The sequence below is a fragment of the Canis lupus genome, unplaced genomic scaffold (assembly GCF_011100685.1).
Source record: "Canis lupus familiaris isolate Mischka breed German Shepherd unplaced genomic scaffold, alternate assembly UU_Cfam_GSD_1.0 chrUn_S846H1010, whole genome shotgun sequence".
NCBI classification, from domain to species: domain Eukaryota; kingdom Metazoa; phylum Chordata; class Mammalia; order Carnivora; family Canidae; genus Canis; species Canis lupus.
In genome coordinates this window covers 7634-30102 of record NW_023331806.1, presented here as the reverse complement: position 1 = coordinate 30102, position 22469 = coordinate 7634, and the positions used below count along the sequence as shown (strand labels likewise).

At 36.7% G+C, this 22469-nt stretch overlaps 1 long non-coding RNA gene across 2 annotated transcripts; it reads left to right on the top strand.

Annotated features, from left to right (window-relative positions):
• The first annotated feature begins 9081 nt into the window (after positions 1-9081).
• On the top strand, positions 9082-21970 carry LOC119879440. 2 transcript variants are annotated; one of them, XR_005387521.1, is made up of 3 exons: positions 9082-9144; positions 13206-13283; positions 21489-21970. It is a non-coding gene; the product is annotated as an uncharacterized LOC119879440 (long non-coding RNA). The 2 variants fall into 2 exon arrangements; XR_005387520.1 differs by lacking the exon at positions 21489-21970 and adding an exon at positions 14678-14827.
• Positions 21971-22469: the final 499 nt, after the last annotated feature.

Here is a 22469-nt window from a genome sequence, read left to right as displayed (position 1 = left end):
TGATTCCACAATTGGTCATTCCCATTTGTTGAACCTAACATATTACATTCATGTGCGACATTGTCTGATAAGGCAATGGTTGCTTCTTTTAGACAATATTTGGAGCCAGATTTTTCTGTGTTGTTCCTATGAGCCTTTATCGCTCTATGTGGTTGGTTGGAAGTAGCACAAATCTAAGGCTTTGTATGAATGTGAGTAGAACGCTGAATTTGTCAGACTATTTAAGGACAGAAAGTACTGGCGAAGAAGCTCTAGACTAACATCCTTTCTCCACTCTCTTCCTGCATGCCAACCAGCTCTGTGCAACTCAGACTAACATCTTGAACTCATTCATTAACTTCTACTGTATGGTGGTCTATAAGTTAAATCAAGCAGATGTATTTTTTGATAATTAATTGTAAAGAACTACATATCCTATTCACAAATATTCTAATAATATAGAAAGAAAACTATAATATTTCCAGACAGTTAAAGCCAAAACTGACCATTTTTTGAAAATTTTAGCAATTTAAATGTCATAAAGATACAAATCCATCAAAGCCAAATCATCTGTCTCCAAAGGTAATACATTAAACAATATTAGTATTTAAGCAGCCTTCTTTGCACAATCAGAAAAATACACATTGTGGCCCTCCCTTAGGTATTTCTCCTAGCATTGCCACTTTGATATTTAATATAAAAAGCATTTTTCTCTAAGTTGTTCCTTCAGATCTGTCACTTTCTGTATTAGATTTGAAGTTGGTTGATGAAGCACAAGAACGGTGTTTTGACCAACCAATGCAGGCAAGCTCCTTCTCCGTGATCAACTTCAATCCACTATCACCCTCTTCCAGTCAAATGAGTGTTAGAGTCTAAAAGCAAATGAGTGCAAATTGCTATCAAGCTCTCTCTCCTGAGGGGTCAGGTGGGTGATGGAGCACAGATTGTGGGTCAAGGGCAGAGGACAGGAAGTGAGAGCTCCTAAAATTAGCCTGACTCACAGGAATCTATAGACTCCTGGGGAGAAGGTCAGTCAGTATTCAATATCGAATCACTATATGGGAGCTTGATTTCATAAAAGAGGCCAGGACAGTAAGAGATACAGGAATACGGTGATTTCCTCCACAGCTCAGGCAACCAGTGGCCTTCCGGATGCTTTGAGGCTAAGCCCGTGTGAGACTTTTCCATCCCATGTGATATTATCGCCAATAAAGAGATATCATCAAATAGACTGGGGCTCAGTGAATAAACACAGAGAAAGCACCACATATCTAAAGGGCTCAAGTAGCCAGAGAGAGAAAAATTAGTTTCATGTTGAATGGAATAAATAAGGGAAGAGACAGTCTACTTAAATTTAACACAACACACACACCACACACACACACACACACACAAGTATTTGAGTACACACATAAAAAAGGTACAATAATACTTTCTAGATGGAAAAACATGATTTTCCAGACAAGTAATCCCGTGGGTGAATTATAGAGAGAATTGCCACTGTGGAGCATCAAATTAATGGTCTAGAGAATCAAGTGCAAGGAATGTATCAAAATACAGACCAAAGATATAAAAAGATTGAAATCATGAGTGAAATCAGAAGCTTAAGAGTCTCATATCCTCGCTTGGTAGATAAATGAATCACTTATAGTTAGGAATAAAGTTTGACCAAATGCTCACAATTGCCCATTACTCAGCCACTGAACTTTGGCTTGACCAAACATTAGCCATGCTTTTCTTTTTCCCCAGACACCTAAACTCTGGCTTTTCCACATGCTTGAGCAAGAACTAAAGCGCTAAGATACACAAATCTTTTCTTACTTGATTTACTGAGAATCTGCTGAGCAGGGGAACATTATTCCCTGTTAAAGTGCCCAAATTCTGCTGCCTGCTTACACAACACCTTTGGCCTCCTCATCCACAAAGGTATTGCTGGTCTGCTTACTCCTTCCTGTAAAAGAAAGACTTTTCTGCAGAGTCAAAGTTTAACTTCTTCCTTGTCAATTTCGATGCCTTTTATTTCTTGTTGTTGTCTCATTACTGAGGCTAGGACTTCTGATCCTATGTCAAACAACAGTGGTGAGAGTGGACACCCCGTCATGTTCCTGACCTTAGGGAAAAGGCTCTCAGGTTTTCCCCATTGAGAATGATATTATCTAGGGTCTTTCATATATGGGCTTTATGATGTTAAGGCATGTTCCTTCTACCCTACATTCTTGAGGGTTTTTATCAAGAAAGGATGATATATTTTGTCAAATGCTTTTTTTTTCTGCATCTTTTGAGAAGATCATATGATTCTTACTCTTCATTTATTAACGTGGTATATCACATTGCTTGATATTTGAATATTAAAACATGCCTGTATCCCAGGAATGAATCCCATTTAGTCCTGGTGAATAATCCTTTTAATGTATTGTTGGATTCTATTAGGGAGTATTTTGTTGAGAATTTTCATGTCGATGTTTCATCAGAGATAGTGGTCTATAATTCTCCTTTTTGGTGCAGTCTTTGTTCCTTATAGTCAAGAGGCTCTTATGGTTTGACTCCCTCTTTGTGTTATCTTATTTTATTTTTCCTTCCCTTCCCCTATAGTCATCTGTTTTTTCTTTTGTTTCTTAAATTCCACATATGAATTAAATCATATGTGAAATTGTGGTACTTATCTTTCTCTGACTGACTTATTTTGCTCGCCATAATAACCTCTAGTTCCATCCATGTCATTACAAATGGCAAGATTTCATTCTTTTTGATTCCATTATAGATAGATTAGATAGATAGGAATCTCACATCTTTTTTATCCATTCATCTGTTGATGGACATCTGGGCTCTCTCCATAGTTTGGTTATGTGGACATTGCTGCTATAAATATTGGGGTGCATGAACCCCTTCAAATTACTATTTTTGTATCGTTTGGATAAATATCTAATAGTTCAATTGTTGGGTCTCAGGGTAGTTTTATTTTTATCTTTTTGAGGAACCTTCATATTGTTTTCCACAGTGGCTGGTATTATTTATTTAAATTTTGGAAGAATTCCCCAAGGAAGCCATTCAGCCATAGATTCTCATATGTTGGGAGATTTTTTATTACTCATGCAATTTCTTTTCCAGTTATGAGTCTGTTCATATTTTCTATTCCTTCCTGCACCAAAGACCATAAGATACCTAGGAATAAACCTATCCAAACAGGTGTGCTATGAAAACCATAGGGCACTTATGAAAGAAATTTAGAAAGAGATGAAGAAATAGAATAACATTCTGTACTTATGGATTGGAAGAACAAATATTGTTAAAATGTATATCCTACTCAAATCATCTACACATTCGATGTAATCTCCATCAAAATAACGTCAGCATTTTTCACGGAGCTGGAACAAACAATTCTAACATTTGTATGGAAGCAGAAAAGACTCTGAATAGCCAAAGCAATGTTGAAAAAGAAGACCAAAGCTGGAGGCATCATAATTCCAGAATTCAAGCTGTATTAAAAAGCTTCAATCATCAAGACAATATGGTACTGGTACAAAAATAGACACATGGATCAATGGAACAGAATAGAGAACCCAGAAATGGACCCTCAATTCTATGGTCACTAATCTTTAACAAAGTGGGAAAGAATATCCAATACAAAAAAAAGTCTTTTCAACAAACGGTGTTGGGAAAATTGGGGCGCAACATGCAAAAGAATGAAACTGGAACATTTTCTTACAGCATACATAAAAATAAACTCAAAATGGATGAAAGACCTAAATGTCAGATAGGAAACCATCAGAATCCTAGAGTAGAACACAGGCAGCAGCCTCTGTGACCTGTGCCGAAGCAACTTCTTGCAAGCATGTCTCTAAAGGCAAGGGAAACAAAAGATGGATGGAGAGATGAGGAAATTGGGATTTCATCAAGATAAAAAGCTGCTGCACAGCAAAGGGAACAATCAACAAAATTAAAAGGCATCTTATGGCATGGGAGAAGGTATTTGCAAATGATACATCAGATTAAAGGGCTAGTATCCAAGATCGATAAAGAACTTATCAAACTCAATACCCAAAACACAAAAAATCCAGTTAAGAAATGGGCCAAAGGGGATCCCTGGGTGGCGCAGCGGTTTAGCGCCTGCCTTTGGCCCAGGGCGCGATCCTGGAGACCCAGGATCGAATCCCATGTCGGGCTCCCAGTGCATGGAGCCTGCTTCTCCCTCTGCCTATGTCTCTGCCTCTCTCTCTCTCTCTCTCTCTCTCTCTGTGTGACTATCATAAATAAATAAAAATTAAAAAAAAAAAAAAAGAAATGGGCCAAAGGCATGAACAGCCATTTCTCCACAGAAGACATACAAATGGCCAACAGATACATGAAAAAAATCTCAACATCACTAATCATCAAGGAAATAAAATCAAAACTGCACTGAGATTCCACCTCACACCTGTCAGATGGCTAAAATTAACAACTCAGGATACAATAGATGTTGGCAAGGATTCAGAGAAAGGGGAATCCTTATACACTGTTGGTGGAATGCAACCTCATGCAGCCATTTTGGCAAAGAGTATGGAGGTTCCTCAAAAGGTTAAAGATAGAACTACACTATGACCTAGCAATTGCACTACTAAATATTTACCCAAAGGATACAAAAATAATGTTTCAAAGGGGCACCTGCACCCCTACATTTATAACAGCAGTGTCCACAAGAGCAAACCATGGAAAGAGCCCAGATGTCCATCAACAGAGGAATGGATAAAGAAGAATGGATGAGCCCAGATGTCCATCAACAGATTAATGGATGCATGGAGCCTGCTTCTCCAAGGACTATTTCCTTCTGATATCTCGACAAATTGCAAAATACTTTGTAGAGCATTGGTCTCATATTTAACTATAACTACAATCTATTCTATCCTCTGTAAACACAATCTTTATGTGTATGCATGAATGTGCAGGGGTGTGTATGTGTATTTTTCCCCTATCTTCAGATGGTATTCTCAAATTAGATTATAAAATCACTTAAGAAATGTGTATTGTGATTAGCTTAGGAATAGTAAGTGCTTATATTAATTATATATTACTAAAATTTTTAGAAATAAAAAAAACCTTCTAATGAACTTAATGTTTTAAAAAGACCATTTCTTCAATAAGTGGTACTGGGAAAACTATAGAACTACATGCACAAGAATGAAACTGGATCACTTTTTAACATCATATACAAAAATGAACTCAAAATGCATTAAAGATATGAAACCATGAAACCTGAAAATCCTAGAAGACAACATTGGTAGTAATTTCTCTGACATTGGCCATAGCAACACTCTATAGATATGTCTTCTAAGACATGGAATACAGAGGCAAAAATAATCTATTGAGACTACATCAAAATAAAACACTTTTGCACAGTGAAGGAAACCATCAACAAAAAAGGTGACCTACTGAATAGGAGAAGATAATTGCAAATGACCTAATAGAGGGCTAATATCCAAAATACACAAAGAACTTAAGCAACTCAACATCAGAAAAAAAAAAAACAAGCAGTCTGATTTTTAAAAAATGGGCAAAGGACATGAATAGACATTTTTTCCAAATAAGACATACAGATGGCCCATAAATATACAAGAAATGCTCAACATCACTCATCATCAAGGAAATGCAAATCAAAACCACAATGAGATGTCACCTCATACCTGTCAGTACAGCTAAAATAAGGCAAAAAACAACAAGTGTTAGTGAGGATGTAGACAAAAAGAACTCTTGTACACTATTGGCAAGAATGTAAATTGCTAACATCACTGTGGAAACCAGTATGGACATTCCTAAAAAAAAATAAAAATAAAAGTACCACATGATCCAATAATTTCACAAAGGTATTTACCCAAAGTATACAAAACATCAGTTCAGGACCCTGGGTGGCTCAGAAGTTAAGTGTCTGCCTTTAGCCCAGTTCTGTGTCTCTCATGAATAAATAAATAAAATCTTTAATTTTTTTCATTTTTATTTATTTATGATAGTCACAGAGAGAGAGAGAGAGAGAGGCAGAGACACAGGCAGAGGGAGAAGCAGGTTCCATGCACCGGGAGCCCGATGTGGGATTTGATCCCGGGTCTCCAGGATCGCGCCCTGGTCCAAAGGCAGGCACCAAACCGCTGCACCACCCAGGGATCCCTTTTTTAAATTTTTTTAAAATTTTTATTTATTTATGATAGTCACAGAGAGAGAGAGAGAAAGAGAGAGAGAGAGACAGAGACACAGGCAGAGGGAGAAAATAAAATCTTTAAAAAACAAAACAAAACATCAGTTCAAAGAGATAGATGCACCCTTATATTTACTGCAGCATTATCTACAAGAGCCAAGATATGTAAGCAACCTATGTTCATCAATAGACAAAAGGATAAGGAAAATGTAGTGTATGTATACATTTAATATTTATAAATTATATATAATATAAATATATATAAATTATATGATATATATATAATATAAATATCATATAGCCATGGATGATATAAAGGATGTTATACTAAGTGAAATGAGTCAGACTAAGAAAAATACTACATGATTTCACTTACTTATGGAATCTAAAGAATGAAATAAACAAACAAAAAGTAGAACCAGATCTAAAAATACAGAAAAACCAATGGTTGTCAGAGGACTGGGAGGTGATGGGCTGGACAAAATGGGTAAAGGAAAGTGGGAAGTACAGGCTTCCAGTTATGGAATAAACAAGTCATGGGAATGAGAGATACAACATATGGAATATAGTCGGTAGTAATTTAATAGTGATGTTTGGGACACATGGTAGGTACATTTCTGGGGAACCTAATGTCATGTATAAAGAAGTTGAATCACTATGTTGTACACCTGAAAATAACATAACATTGTAGGTCAACTTAAAAAAATTTAAAAATTTAAAAATTCAATTAGCATAGTATAAACTTTTGTAAAAGAAACTAATTTAATATTTTTTAATAAAAAAACTGGGATGCCTGGGTGGCTCAGCTGTTGATCCCAGGGTCCTGGGATCGAGTCCCATATTGGGCTTCCCATGGGGAGCCTGCTTCTCACTCTGCCTATGTCTCTGCCTCTCTCTCTCTCTCTGTCTGTCTCTCATGAATAAATAAAAACCTTTAAAAATTAATAAAAAAACTGTATCTTCAGAGTTATCAGCATTACATATACTGTAAGCATACATTTATATTCTACTGGAACATATTTGTCTTAAATTGAAATAGGTATATTGATTCAATAAGTTAGCATTACATCTACTAGAGAAATTTAAATTTATATACTGTTTGCCTCTAATTTTTATGATTCAAACTAATTTTGTAGTTTCATTTTTATATATTTGGGTATGTTAATAAACATGTTCATTTTTGCAACTTAAAAAGCTACATATAAAAAATGATATGGGTATAAAAAGCATAAAATATATATTTATAAATCCTCTTAATCTGCAAAATACTAATGCATGACAGTTCAAAATTATCTACTTCATAGTTTTCTATATAAAATAAAAATTACTGTAATTTCAAATGATAATATCTATATAAGTAATACTCTAGTAGGAAAAAATAATGATATAAGCAACTTGATATGCAAGGTATGAAAGATATGACTTTGTTAAAAAACATAGTTTTATTCTAAAATAAAATGACTTACTGTTACAAAAATGCATAAGACCAAATGGTATATGAATACAAAATATTATAAAAGGATCCTTGAAACTATTTTCATAGTCAGGGCTCACTAATATTTGAAAGATTTATTATAGAAAAAATTAAAATTAGTATCAAATATTATACAGATGTAAAACTAAAATTTTGTTTCTCTTTTAAAATGACAATTTTCTCTTAGATTATTGGTCTTTTCTTAACCAGAAATTGTGATAACAAGGTTTTCTTTGTCTTCTGGGTAATCTCCTATGGCAAACATTCTGTGTTTTATCAGAATATTTTTCTGTGCTTTTTTTTCTGTGCTTTTTGTTGACTTTATTGTTATATCTTGATTATAAAAGTCACTCAGTTTTCTTACCGTCATATTGAAAACTCACAGCTCAATTATGGATGCTTACAAGAAAGACATTTAGTTCTAAGTAATAAAGAAAGATTGACAAAAAATGTTTCCAAATATATTGGGCAAATGCAATAAAATTAAATGTAGGAGTGATAATATTACTATCAGATTAGGTGAAATCTGTGCAAAAAAGCAGTAAGTAGAATATAGTATCATAAAATAAAGTGATAAGCATAATTTATTAATGGATAGAACATAAATAAATCTATATATTTAAGAAATAGAGTAGCAAGCACATATAGCAAAAACTCCCCAAAATACTAGAAGGAATGATTAAAAACAATTATAATGGAAGTCATCAATATACCTTTCTTAAAATGGAACTTGTAAGTTGACATAACTAGTGGTTTTTCCAGGTGTATGTGTGCTGTTTTGTTTGGTGCTCTGTACTGAATCGTGTCCTCCCAAAATGCATACGATGAAGTCCTATCCCCTAGCTGGATGGCATTTGGAGATGGGCCTTTGGGGGCAGTTGGTCATGAAGGTGGAGCCTACGTGAGGGGATTGGTGCCTTCATAAGAAGAGGCCCTAGAGAGATCTTTTTCTGATTCCACCATGAGAAAAGAATCCAGAATCCAATCTGCCAGCATCATGATGTAGGACTTCCCCAGCCTCCAGAATTCTTGAAATGTCAACTGTTTAATCCGCCTAGTCTATAGTATTTTATTAGAGTAGCCTGAGCTGAATGAGTCATTTTATATCGTTTTGCTGTATGAAAGTTCTCCTCCACTAATATTTTATGTTCAAATTCACTACTAATCAAGGGAATGCAAATGGGATTAATAATGAACTATAACAGCATGCTCACCAGAATGGAAACGTTAAAAAGAATGGTTAATATTTTTGCTGCCAGGGATGAAGACAAAAGGTAACTCCCATGTTGTGAGTTACCCTAATCTTAGAAATACCTTAAGATTTTTTGTTTTGCAAAGCAACCTGCAACATCTATTATCATTTAGCATTTGAACTGCATGCACATGTTGACCCATCACTTGCACTTCTTGGAATCTTTCTTAGAAATAAAAGCATAACAATCAGCTGCAGAATTGGTCGTCATGGAGAAAATAATGGAAACAATAAACATTCTTAAGAGGAAAGCTGATTAAATTGTGGTACATCCAGGTAATGCAGCATTTTGATGGTTTCTTTGTTTCTTCCATTAATACTAGTATTTGTTTTTATTTAGCAGTGCTATGTACCAAACCACTCTACTCCTATAGTACGATGGTCAGTAAAGATTTCTGTCATCTAGTGTGTGTGTGTGTGAAAGAGAGAGGGGGAGGGGAGAGAGAGAGAGAGGGAGAGAGAGAATCCAAATAAACATGTAGATTACTACTGCAGTAGATACTGAGAAATGCTGTGAAGGAAAAATAAAAATATGAAGGAAATAGAATATAATATCGTGGGTTGGTTCACAAATTAAGTATGATTTGAGTCAGGAAAGAATACACTCAGATGATGTCCAATTCTGAGGAATTGAGGCAATCCTCCATTTTTCTTCTAGTGATTTGTCTTATCTCTGAATGGATTTCATCTCTTACTCCTAGTTGGCCTCTGACCATTTCAAGTAGTAAAAATAATCCTATGTCCAGTTTTTCATTTACTTTCCAAAGATATTCAGCTACCTACAAGTTTCTTGTAAATAACCCACTATATCAAGAGTGCCTCATTTCTTGAAACAAGAAGCCGGAAAGGAAAATGGTATTTATGACTGTGTACAATTAACCAGGCACTGTGCTGAGTGTTCCAGGAGCTCTCCTTCTATCCACCTCCAAATATGGGAGAGATCACTAGTCTTAAGTTTAAAGGAGAAATTTGAGATCAAGAAATACAAATATTCAAGTCTGAGAATTGGTAGGGTAGGTGTAGACATTAATTTTTAAAGATCGATATGTAAGGGTCTGGAACAAACTTTTACGCGACCCCAGATGTGTTTGCTTTATGAATGCAGAGACAAACATACTCTGTTGTTTCTATTAAGTAAGGTTAGTCATTTTACCTATACTCAAGGTATCCAAAAAATTAGCATCTGGTATAAATGTAATCAATGATTCCAAAGACACACCTGAGACACACCTGAGAAACACTCCTACAGGGTAGGGGAATACTATAATCTCTTTCTGAAGTTCATGAGAAGAAACATATATACATCGTCATCACATGTTCAAAGATAATTATCATGTCTATCAGTGGTAGCTGAATTAGTTTAGTTAAAAAGAACTATTAAATTAGTTAAGAACATATATCAGATTCATAAATACAAAAGGTTGGGATTTTAGAAAATCCCTGGATGAGAAGACAAAAAAAAGTGAGGTATTTGGAGACCATAGCGAATGGATAACCATGACCATCTATGAGGTGATTTTGTTAGAAAGTGCTATTGAGGGGACCCCTGGGTAGCACAGTGGTTGGGCGTCTGTCTGTGGCTCAGGGCGTGACCCCTGGGGTCCTGGAATCGAGTCCCGCATCGGGCTCCCTGCATGGAGCCTGCTTCTCCCTCTGCCTGTGTCTCTGCCTCTCTCTGTGTGTCTCTCAGGAATAAGTAAATAAAATATAATAAAAAAAGAAAGTGCTATTTGAGGATTGCAAAGTAGAGTGAATGGGTCATGTCACAATGAGCAAAGAAGGGGGCACACTTGGGACTTGGTCAACTAAAAGATGCTGCTTCTAATTATTGCCCCACCACCTCTTCTTATATTTCAGAGCAAATATTCAATCTTTGAAGCCTCCTCAGATTAAGCTCATATTTCAATATCTTTCTTTTACATGTATTAAATGTGTAATAACATTTCTATAAATGAAAAATATAGAATTAAAGTTCATACAATTTTCATAACAAGTGCTTTACTTCAATCACCATTTCCTACTTCTAAGGAATTAGAAAACACTGAGGAAATTATACAGATGATAAAAGATTCATATAATCTTCATATAGCTTATTTTCTTCTTTTAAAAATGAATTTGATTTGCACTCTGTTGTTGAAAGAACTCTTGTCTACTGGCTTTTTGGTAGAAAAGTAGAAATGCCTGCAGAGTCATCACGTAAAGGGTGGCCTGTGTGTGTGGAGGGGGGACTAATTGTGTCTGTAAAAATCTCAAGCACTCGAACAATCTTACCTTTATCTCTAGTGTTGTTTTATTCTTTACCACTGCTATCAAAACTGAAAAATATTCTTATTCTTTCACTTCAACTGGAAGTTAATGTCGTCTCTGAGGGGATATGTCTTTTTTTTTAACCAATCAGAGTTGTCACAAATGTTTTATTTCCTTGCAAAATACTATGAGTGTGCTTGGAAGTAATAGCAATGTTCTGATTTTTGTTCAGCACCTAGCAAAGAATAAATTTTGGAATATGTGTTTTGATCTAAGTGATTCATTGGAAATAAAGTTCCATGTCAAAGACAATGGCACATGTCATATTTAGAAATCTTACTGCTTCTCTCAGGCCTCAGTAATGCTTTTGTCATCTTGTTTTGGCTTCCATTTTCATGAAGGTCCTTGAACCAGTCCCGCAATCTGTTTGCCAATTCCCTGAACTCCAGGTCACTGCATGCTGAAAACAAAGCAAAACAACACAAATCTTGAATGATAATTTAGCATAATGCCAATGCTAGTTCTCAAATTATTTCAATAATGAAAAGCAACAGTAATAAAAGAAAGAAAGAAATGTAGTACAATTGTGTTTAAGCTTTTTAAAAATGAAAATTAAATATATGTTTCAAATATAATGAGATGTAATATAATGATGACATTTTGTCCAATAAAGGGAGATTATTAGTGGAGGTCTACTTCTACTCCTCAGTGGGGTATGGCACTTGATGGAACGTTCTTATTGATAATATCACATAAATTCCTTAATATTTGTACACTGAACAATTTTGTTATGGTAAGAAGGTAGATGATCTGGGGAAATAATGGGCTGAAAATCCAAAATGAATATTTACACATTTATTATAGGCCATAGCTATTATATGCTATGATTTTATAAATCTGCATTAGTATATTAAATCCAGGTTATATATAACCCTATATATTTTTGAGCATAGAAAAGCAAAAGCTATCTTATTTAACATCAGAAATGATTGTAAAATATTTAAGAAAACAATATAAATTTCTGTTTTAAGAATAAGGTGTTAGTGAACTTTGACATTTGGAACTTGAATTAATTCATTTAAAAATATTGTTACCTACCAATAATTATATTTCTAGAATAGTCTCTGCGATAGAGTAGTAGAATATTATAGATATGTATCTGTATGTATGTGTGTGAGAGATGAATGATAAAATATGGTGTGTCAAATTTAGTCATTTGTTGCCAAAATATTTTGAAAATATAAAAATATATATTGTTTAGAGGACATCATTACTGTGGGTGTAACTCTTCTGCAAGTAGCATATATGTGATTTCCTGAACTGACTGCAAACACTCTTTAATAGTACTCTTGTTCATTTTGAAAAAAAATAATAATAACTTACATGCTGACTTATAAATGTCACATCACATTTAGTATAAACTACATACATCATCACTGTATGTATTATACACAATAAACATGTATAACATAATTTAACAAATGGAATATTATATGATGCAATATAATTTAAGACCATTTACTAGTATTAAAGAGAATCGAATTCCAGATTAACAGGACCTTCCAAGTACCCAGTAGGATGGGTGAGCCAGACCAGTAATGCATTCTGATATTTTAGGACAGTAGAGGCAAAAAAAGAAGATCCCAGAAGTTGCCATGGGGGGGGGGGGAGAGTGACAAAGATTTCATAAACAAAGAATGAAGAATCAGAATGTCTGAATTTTTCATTAGCAACATTGGCAATCAGAAAGCTGAAAAACTGCTTCGGAAGTCTATATCCAGAAAAATCAGCTGAGAGAATTAGCTAAAGAGATGTGCTAACGTACATGACTTAAAAAAATAGCCACCCCCTTAACGTTTCTTTAGGAAGCTACTAGGAGATGTAACACACTAGACACAGAACTAAGAAAGAGGGTGGCCAAGACACATGAAATAAAAGATTTAGAGGAGTAGTGAAAGTAATGTCTCTAATTATGGTGAAGAGGAATCCCAGAATGCACGTTGCATGCCAAGCATAGAGGCGGATGGCAGGAGGTTTGAAAATCCTTGGTGAGGAGGTACAGAATTCATCACTATCCCTTCTTCATTCAGGGAAAACGGTGCCCTATAGTGAGATTCCCAGGAAGCATCACTTTTCCTGATAAGGACTACGATGGCTGAGACTGAATGGTAAGGCCACATGATGTGCAATCCTGGGTGAACGGTTACCCTCGAGCCCAGTATCTCTGTTTAAACAAACATCTAGGCAAGAGTCTTCTGATGTCATAAGCTTTTATGCTACAGAAAACAACACTTGCCTGAAAAATAGGGATTCTTCTCCGTACACATGTACACATTACCTGTCTCTGGAAGGATATTTAGACATAAAGCGGGTAAGCCTGATTATCTCCAGTCCAACAAACTGGATGAATATAGGAAAATGGTATGAGAGAGTCTTATTTTTACCATTCATTTTTTTCCTTTTGAGTTATGTGCTACATGCCTGTATTAATATTCAAAAATAAATGAAAAATTTCTTTTAAAAATTAATTACCATGCATTATCCTTGACCTACCAATTCCTTTCCTTGGAATTATCATCCAGTATACTACATACATACTAACTGATTTAAATTGGACAATACTATTTATTCAGTACGTTTATAACAAGAAGTTACAGCTGTTAACGAAACTGTCCATGAGCTGTGGTCTGATGACATTGGTTAGATATATCCATCCAGTGAAGCTGTATAAGTCATAGAGTTTACAAGCTTACTAAGTGCTGATATAGACACCAACACACTATACAGCTTTTGGTGAAAAAAAAAAGATGAGAAGGTAAGAGTGTTTTGTATGCTTGCATTTGTGTGAAAAGGAAGGAAAATGCATTTGTTTATATATGCCTAAAATATGTCTGGAAATACACATAAGAGATCAGAACATTGTCACCTCTGTAATGAGAATGCAGGAGGTATAAATTGCCCAGAGACATAAATAAGTACATTTATACTTTTAAGAGTTAAAGCATGTATTTTTAATCTAAGACTTAAAGCATATTAGTGCGGTAATTACTTTAAGCAAATGAGCATTTAAAAATGAATTTTAGTTCTTTATTTCCTTTACCCATCTTATGATTTGCCCCAAACCACACTCAACAAAAACCCAAAATTTATACAATAAAATATCTGTTGAAGAATGATGAAGTCTGTTGAACAGATTGGCATCTATTTTCTTGTCTTGCGGTTGTAAATACAGCATTCATTAGAGCATTAGAATGTTAGTACAGATGTTTTAAAAATTTGCCCAAAAGTGAAACATTATATATATCTATTGTGTGTCATACACACCTCAGTTTAAGTTTCAATATAAGGTCATGAATTTATTGTAATTAAATGTTTTAGGAATTAAGAATCCTTCAGTAATAATTATAATAATAATAATGGTAATAACAGCTAGCACTGCATACTTACTGTTAAATTATGTACATTACCATGCTTAATCATAGAAACTTTATGAGGATTGAGGAGGGGCAAGATGGCAGAAGAGTAGGGTCCCCACGTCACCTGTCCCCACCAAATTACCTAGATAAGCTTCAAATCATCCTGATAATCTACGAATGCGGCCTGAGCTTTAAAGAGAGAACAGCTGGAATGCTACAGTGAGAAGAGTTCACGCTTCTATCAAGGTAGGAAGACGGGAAAAACGAAATAAAGAAACAAAGGCCTCCAGGGGGGCGGGGCCCCACGAGGAGCCGGGCTGAGGCCCGGGCGAGTGTCCCCAGGACAGGAGAGCCCCGTCCCGGAGAAGCAGAAGCTGCACCAACCTTCCCGGGCGGAAAGGGCTCGCAGGGAGTTGGAGCAGGACCCCAGGAGGGCGGGGATGCCCTCAGGCTCCCTGGGACACTAACAGACACCTGCGCCCCGGGGAGAGTGCGCCGAGCTCCCCAAGGGCTGCAGCACGCGCACGGCTGGACCTGGGAGCAGCGCGGAGGTGGCTCAGGCGGCTCTGCGGAGAGGGGGCTGCGGGGCCAGGATCGCAATTCCAACAGCGCAGGCCCAGGAGCACAGGGCGCCGGGTACACAGCCCAGGATCTGGCCTCCCCCCAGGACAGGCAGAGGCCAGGAGAGCCCAGGACAGCAAGGACGCTCCTGCCCCGAGATAAGCAGATCAGCAGCCCCGCCCGGAGCATCCAGGCCCTGCAGACGCAGAGCTCCCTAGTTACTGCGGGAGCTGACTCCAGGGCTCCAGAGCTGGCCTCTGCCCACTGCACTTGTCCCTCCTGGGGCCTCACGGGGTAAACATCCCCACTGAGCCCTGCACCAGGCAGGTGACACAGCAGCTCCCCCAAGTGCTAATACCTGAAAATCAGCACAACAGGCCGCTCCCCCAGAAGACCAGCTAGATGGCCACGTTCCAGGGGAAGTCAAGGGACTTAAAGTATACAGAATCAGAAGATACTCCCCCGTGTTTTTTTTCTTTTTGATTTGTTTGCTGCCCCCCACCCTTTTTTCCCTTTATTTCTTTTTCTTTCTCTTTTTCTTCTCTTTTCTTTTCTTTTTTTTCCTTTTTTCTTTTTCTCTTTTCTTTCCTTCTTTCTCTCCTCTCTTTTTCTCCTTTTCCCAATACAACTTGTTTTTGGCCACTCTGCACTCAGAAAAATGACTAGAAGGAAAACCTCACCTCAAAAGAAAGAATCAGAAACAGTCCTCTCTCTCTCCCACAGAGTTACATGATTTGGATTATAATTCAATGTCAGAAAGCCAATTCAGAAGCACTATTATAAAGATACTGGTGGCTCTAGAAAAAAGCATAAAGTACTCAAGAGACTTCAAGACTGCAGACTTTAGATCTAATCAGGCAGAAATTAAAAATCAATTGAATGAGATGCAATCCAAACTAGAAGTCCTAACGACGAGGGTGAATGAGGGGGAAGAACGAGTGAGTGACATAGAAGACAATTTGATGGCAAAGAGGGAAACTGAGGAAAAAAGAGAAATAAAAGACCATGAGGATAGATTAAGGGAAATAAATGACAGCCTGAGGAAGAAAAACCTACGTTTAATTGGGGTTCCTGAGGGCGCCGAAAGGGACAGAGGTCCAGGATATGTATTTGAACAAATCATAGCTGAAAACTTTCCTAATCTGGGAAGGGAAACAGGAATTCAGATCAAAGAGATAGACAGATCCCCCCCCCAAATTCAATAAAAACCATTCAACACCTCGACATTTAATAGTTAAGCTTGCAAATTCCAAAGATAAAGAGAAGATCCTTAAAACAGCAAGAGACAAGAAATCTCTGACTTTTCAATACATTATATAACTGCCATACTAATTTTAGTAGCCATCCCTTTGGTATTTAATTTTTAATTTTCATATTTATTTTTTAATATTTTAGTTATTTATTCATAAGAGACACAGAGAGAAAGGCAGAGACACAGGCAGAGGGAGAAGCAGGCTCCATGCAGGGAGCCCGATGTGGGACTCGATCCCAGGATCCCAGGGTCACACCTTGAGCCAAAGGTAGATGCCCAACTGCTGAACCACGTAGGTGTCCCTAATTTTTTTTAAGATTTTATTTATTTATTCATCAGGGACAGAGAGAGAGAGACAGAGACAGAGACAGAGACACAGGCAGAGGGAGAAGCAGGCTCCATGCAGGGAGCCTGATGTGGGACTCGATCCTGGGACTGCAGGATCAGGCCCTGGGCTAAGGCAGGTGCTAAACCGCTGAGCCACCCAGGGATCCCCTAATTTTTAATTTTTATATTTTATTTTACTGAAGTATAGTTGACACATTAATTTTAGGTGTACAACACAGTGACTGGAAACCACTTTCAAACATTTTTCTTATTTATTTATGATAGTCACAGAGAGAGAGAGAGAGAGAGGCAGAGACACAGGCAGAGGGAGAAGCAGGCTCCATGCCCCGGGAGCCCTATGTGGGATTCGATCCTGGGTCTTCAGGATCACGCCCCGGGCCAAAGGCAGGCGCCAAACCGCTGCGCCACCCAGGGATCCCGGAAACCACTTTCTAAGGACTTGCTTTAGATATAGGAATATTATTATTATTATTATTATTATTATTATTGGAACATTAAAAAATTATCTATTCACTTAATTTTTTAAAATGGTGGTAAAAAATGCATGAGATAAAGTTAACCATCTCAACTATTTAAAGTGTATGGGTAAGTGGTTTTAAGTACATTGACATCGTGACACAGAACTTCAAAATTTTTCATCTTGTGAAGCTAAAACTCGGTACCCATCAAACAACTCCCCATCCCCACCTTCCCTCAGCTCCTGGAACCACTATGCTATTTTCTGCCTCTATGAATTTGACTATGCTAGGTGTCTCCTGGGAGGGGAGTGATGCAGTGCTTGTGTTTTTGTGATAACATAATATCTTCAAGGTTCATCCATTATAGAGGGTGTCATCATCCCCCTTTTAAAGGATTAGTAACATTTGATTATTTGTAAAAACCATGTTTTGTTTATTCATTCACCTGTAAATAGATGGGAGTTGCTTCCACCTTTTGGCTGTTGTAAATAAAGATGCTATGAACACAGGCATACAAATGTCTCTTTGAGACTCTGCTTTCAATTCTTTTGGATATATATCATCCAGAAGTGAAACTGCTGGCTCATACAGTAATTCCACTTTTAATTTTTGAAGAACTGCCATACTGTTTTCTACAGCAGCTGCGCCACTTCACATGCTCACTATTTCCAATTTTCTCACTTCCTCATCAACACTGGTTACTTTCTGTTTTACCAACAGTAGTCACACTAATGCGTGTGAAGTGGTACCTCATTGTGGTTATTTGCTGATTTAATATCAAAAAACAAATTTGAATGAAATGAAGGTTCTATATAGCAATGTTGCAAGATAGATGGGGTCTGGATGTTGAAGGATCTTGAATATGAAGCTAAATAATTTGGAATTTATTTTAGAGAAATAGAAGTTAGCAGAGATTGTAAAGAAAAGAGGTTTTCAATGCAGAGAAGCATTATGTGAAATTGAATAAACTAAATAAAGCATTCAAAATGTAGTTAAAATGGTCATTAAACTTTATGCTGGATTTTAAAATGTTATTCTGTATGTTGGCAAATTGAACACCAATAAAAAATAAATTTATTATTAAAAAAATAAAAAAATAAAATGTAACTATAAAGAAATTTATTATCTTTTTCTAAAATCTGAATTAATGGAACTTTCTTTGGAGTAGATGTGGGGAGGTTTGTGGTGTAATCTCAATCTCTGCACTATTCACTTTTATTTTTTTTTCTTTTACAAAATAAAGAATCCAAATGACCATTTAGATTCTCAAAAGCAAAAGCCTCAAATCTCATCTTCCACTGATGATGTCATCAAGTTGAATATTAAAATAAGTTGCTAATATTTCTAAAAACTCAATTACATATTTTAATTTATTCAATTCACAAAACAGTGATTAAAGAGGTGCTAAAATAAAATGGCAATATGTGAAATTCAAAGTCAAATTTAACATAATTGAAAAATTACTTTACTGTAAAAATGAGTATAAGACCATTTCTTAAATTGTTCACATCAATTTAATAACATATAGGTAAAATTTGAATGTTAAGCAATATGAAATGTCTCCTCTGTGCTGGGCTCCTCTTATTTGATAAATACTCTCTTACTGGACTATATATATATATATATATATATATATATATATATATATATATATTATATCTATTTATTTATTCAAGAGAGACACAGAGAGAGGCAGAGACACAGGCAGAGTGAGACGCAGGCTCCCTGTGGGGAGCCCAATGTGGGACTTGACCCTGGGACCCCAGGATCACTCCCTGAGCTGAAGGCAGATGCTCAACTGCTGAGCCACCCAGACGTCCCAGGACTATATATTTTTGAAGCTTAAATAACCCTTCAAAGCCACTCAATAGTATTAATTTGTGATAGAACAAGACACTAAAAATCTTCCTCAAATGTTCACTCATATGGTTTCAAAGTACATTATAGGATGAGGAATGCAAGTAAACAGAAATTATGCAGACTTCTGAAAGTCATCCACAGAGAGAATTCATGGCAACATTAGTCAAACATAAAGCACAATATTTCAAAAAATGTAAAGCCATCTTTTAAAACAATGTTATATTGAGCCATATGAAATTGCTAATATTCTTTTTTTTTTATGGTAGTCACACAGAGAGAGAGAGAGAGAGGCAGAGACACAGGCAGAGGGAGAAGCAGGCTCCACGCACCGGGAGCCTGATGTGGGATTCGATCCCGGGTCTCCAGGATCGCGCCCTGGGCCAAAGGCAGGCGCTAAACCGCTGCGCCACCCAGGGATCCCAAATTGCTAATATTCTATGATTTTGACCTACCCAAAGACAATTTCATATAGCTCAATTTAATATATGGTATTTACTGGCATGGCAACTGTTATGGACATATTGAACTTATACATAAATAAACCTTCCTTCCTGAAAGAAAAATATAATTGCCTTGGGGCACCTGACTGGCTCAGGCCATGGAGCCTGTGACTCTCGATCTTGGGGTCATGAGTTCAAGCCATACATGTTGAGTGTTAAATAACTAAATTGAATTGCCTATATAGACTTAAAAATTAGAAATGTCCTATATTAGCAATGCATAGGATGTTAGAACTCTCAGTGTATTTGAGTCTATGTTTTGTGCCAATTCTTCGGGTCAGAAAAGGTTTCTGATACTCATTATATTTCCCACCAGCACATTAACATGGTAAGCTGTACATCATATGCTCTGAATAAATACATGATCTGATTTGGAATACAAACATAATCTATTTTCAAGTGTCTAAATCCTGACTTAGCTAACAGATTATGTTTGGTATATTTTGCTCAGCTCTGTTCACTGAGCCGAATAATTAAGGAATACCTAATAGTTTCAACAAATCAGATTCTTGACTCTATTAGGAAAAGTTACAGGAGATGTATGGTTTTGCCGTCAGCTATGATTTATTTCAAGATTTCTGTCACTGATATTTGTAGACTGTACATCCTATTTAGAATATTACATGCTACTTTGTTCTTATAACTTAAGAATTTAGCTCCTAAAAAGTTATACTATCCAATTATGTTGTTGAATCCATTATTTAAATGGGAAGGGGAGAAGTGATGGTAGAGGTCTAGAGTGTCAAATATGGCAAACTCATTTTCTAATTGCAATTACAGTGATAAGAAAGATACTTATCTTTCTGAGTTAGTTGATAGTTTCCTTGCAGACTGACAAAAATACACAGTTGATTACCGAGCAGCATCTAAAGAATGAACAAGTTTGCTAGTGATCACCAAGAGGAGGGACAGTCTGTTCTTCTATCACCAGCTGGACCCATCAGTCACACAAATGTTCATGAACTTTGCCTTTGCTTAAGAAATGCAAACTATTTTTTGAAGTTAATATACCCATATGCGAAATCAGAATAAATTATAGCTGGCAACAACCACTAATATATGAAAGGATAAAACAAAAGCTCAATGGCCAGGTATAAAGCAACTACATCCTTGCCCTGAGAAACAGATCTTCACTGATAACACAGGGTTAGAGGTAACTCCTGATTGCTGTGAAATTTATACCAGCATTTCTGCATGTAGTGCAAACTGTGTTTCTTAATAAACCAGTCCAGTTATTCTTTATTTACATTATAAAAATTCATGCTGTAAGAGAAACACCTTTCATCAGTGCTTTGCATATGTTTTTACAAAACAGAAATGTTTACTCTCTTATGTTATTACTGCTTCATCCTTTAGCACATCTTGATATATGTCTACTATGTGCCAGGAATATCTTGCATCAGAATCCCCTGGCAGGCTTATTATAACACAAATTGTTGTATCCCCACTTCCAGAGTTTGTGATATGATAGATAAGGAGAAGGGCATGAAAATTTGTACTTTGGATCCTAACAAGTTTCTAACAATTTCCCAGGTGATACTGATCCTGCTGGTCTAGAAAACCACTCTCCTGTGGGTAGGAGTTACAGGACAAGGAGGACATAGCTTCGTTCCTAATCAAATCTACATTCTAGTAGAAAAGACTTGAACATATTAGTAGAAATAGGAACCTCCCCATTATTATCTTAAGGAAAATTACCTGAATTGCATTCACATACATACTATAACACCATTTCCCCTGGGCAGCTTGATTTTCCAATCCTCCATGTTTTCATGGCTAGATTCCTATGCCTGCTGTACTAACCAAACACAAGGCACTAAATCACCTGGATGCCACATCTGGGCAGGTTTCAAGGGTAAGATAAATCAATCAGATGCACCGATTTCTTGTTCGGACCCTAATATGGCTAGATTATATTACACAGAAGCCTGTCTTTTAAAGTTTTAAGAATTTAATTTTCTCTCCTCTGGTTTCTCAGCTTACTCATGCTGGTGGCAGGTCCTCCACTCAGGGGTCAGCAGGAACTGCATTGAATTCCCTGGGAAACATGCCTCTGTATCGCTGTCTTCAGGCTCAGGCTCCACCTCTGCACTGAGTTCACACAGGTGGGGACAGAAGTCTATACCAAATAGGTGGTGCAGCTGGGGAGAAGAGGGATGCCTTCAGCTACAGATGGTTAGAGCATCTATAGGAGCCATCTAGAAATTCCTGTTGCTCCAGCTTCAATATTTCATGTGTCTGGGGTGAAACTAGGCCTTCCGTTCACTCATTACTGAGGTCCAGAATGTCTCAGACCCAAACTTGTCCAAGAAATAACCATAGACAGGAATCTCAGAGTCATCTTTTCTGCAGGTGAGATGAAACTTGGGAGAAAACTGAAAAGTTGAATTTGAATATCCTATCATAGGTCGTTTGATAGACTAAGAAAAAATTAATTTTCTGGAGAAGTGTCATGACTAAAATTACATTCATTCCTTTTATGGTTAGTAGCTCCACACATAAAATCTTTGAGTGATGTACTCACAGGCAGAGGAGGAAGCATATTGTGGGAGCCATCCGCCAGGTGTCTCAACCGCAGTCCCCTGGGGATCTGTAGTCAGTGGCTAGGCTTTGGCCCATTTTACCAGGTAGAGCGATGTGTATCATCCCATTCTGTTACAACTACATTCTCCTTTTCTATGTACGTTGGAAATGACATCACAGTATATCTCCTCAACCCACAGTCCATAAATAGAACTAACCCAGGAGTAAAAATACTGTTAGCCAGCAGATTTGGATCCTGGCCTTAGCAATGCTGATTTCATAACATAATTATGGAGCATATAGAAAATAAATGTTTATGGATATTCCTGTAGCACCTAGCAGAGGCCTGTGTGTGCAAAATAAGCAGACAGGTACCTTTTCATTGAATGTGACTTCTTTCATTATACCCACCAGCCACTGTGGATCCAATTTAATG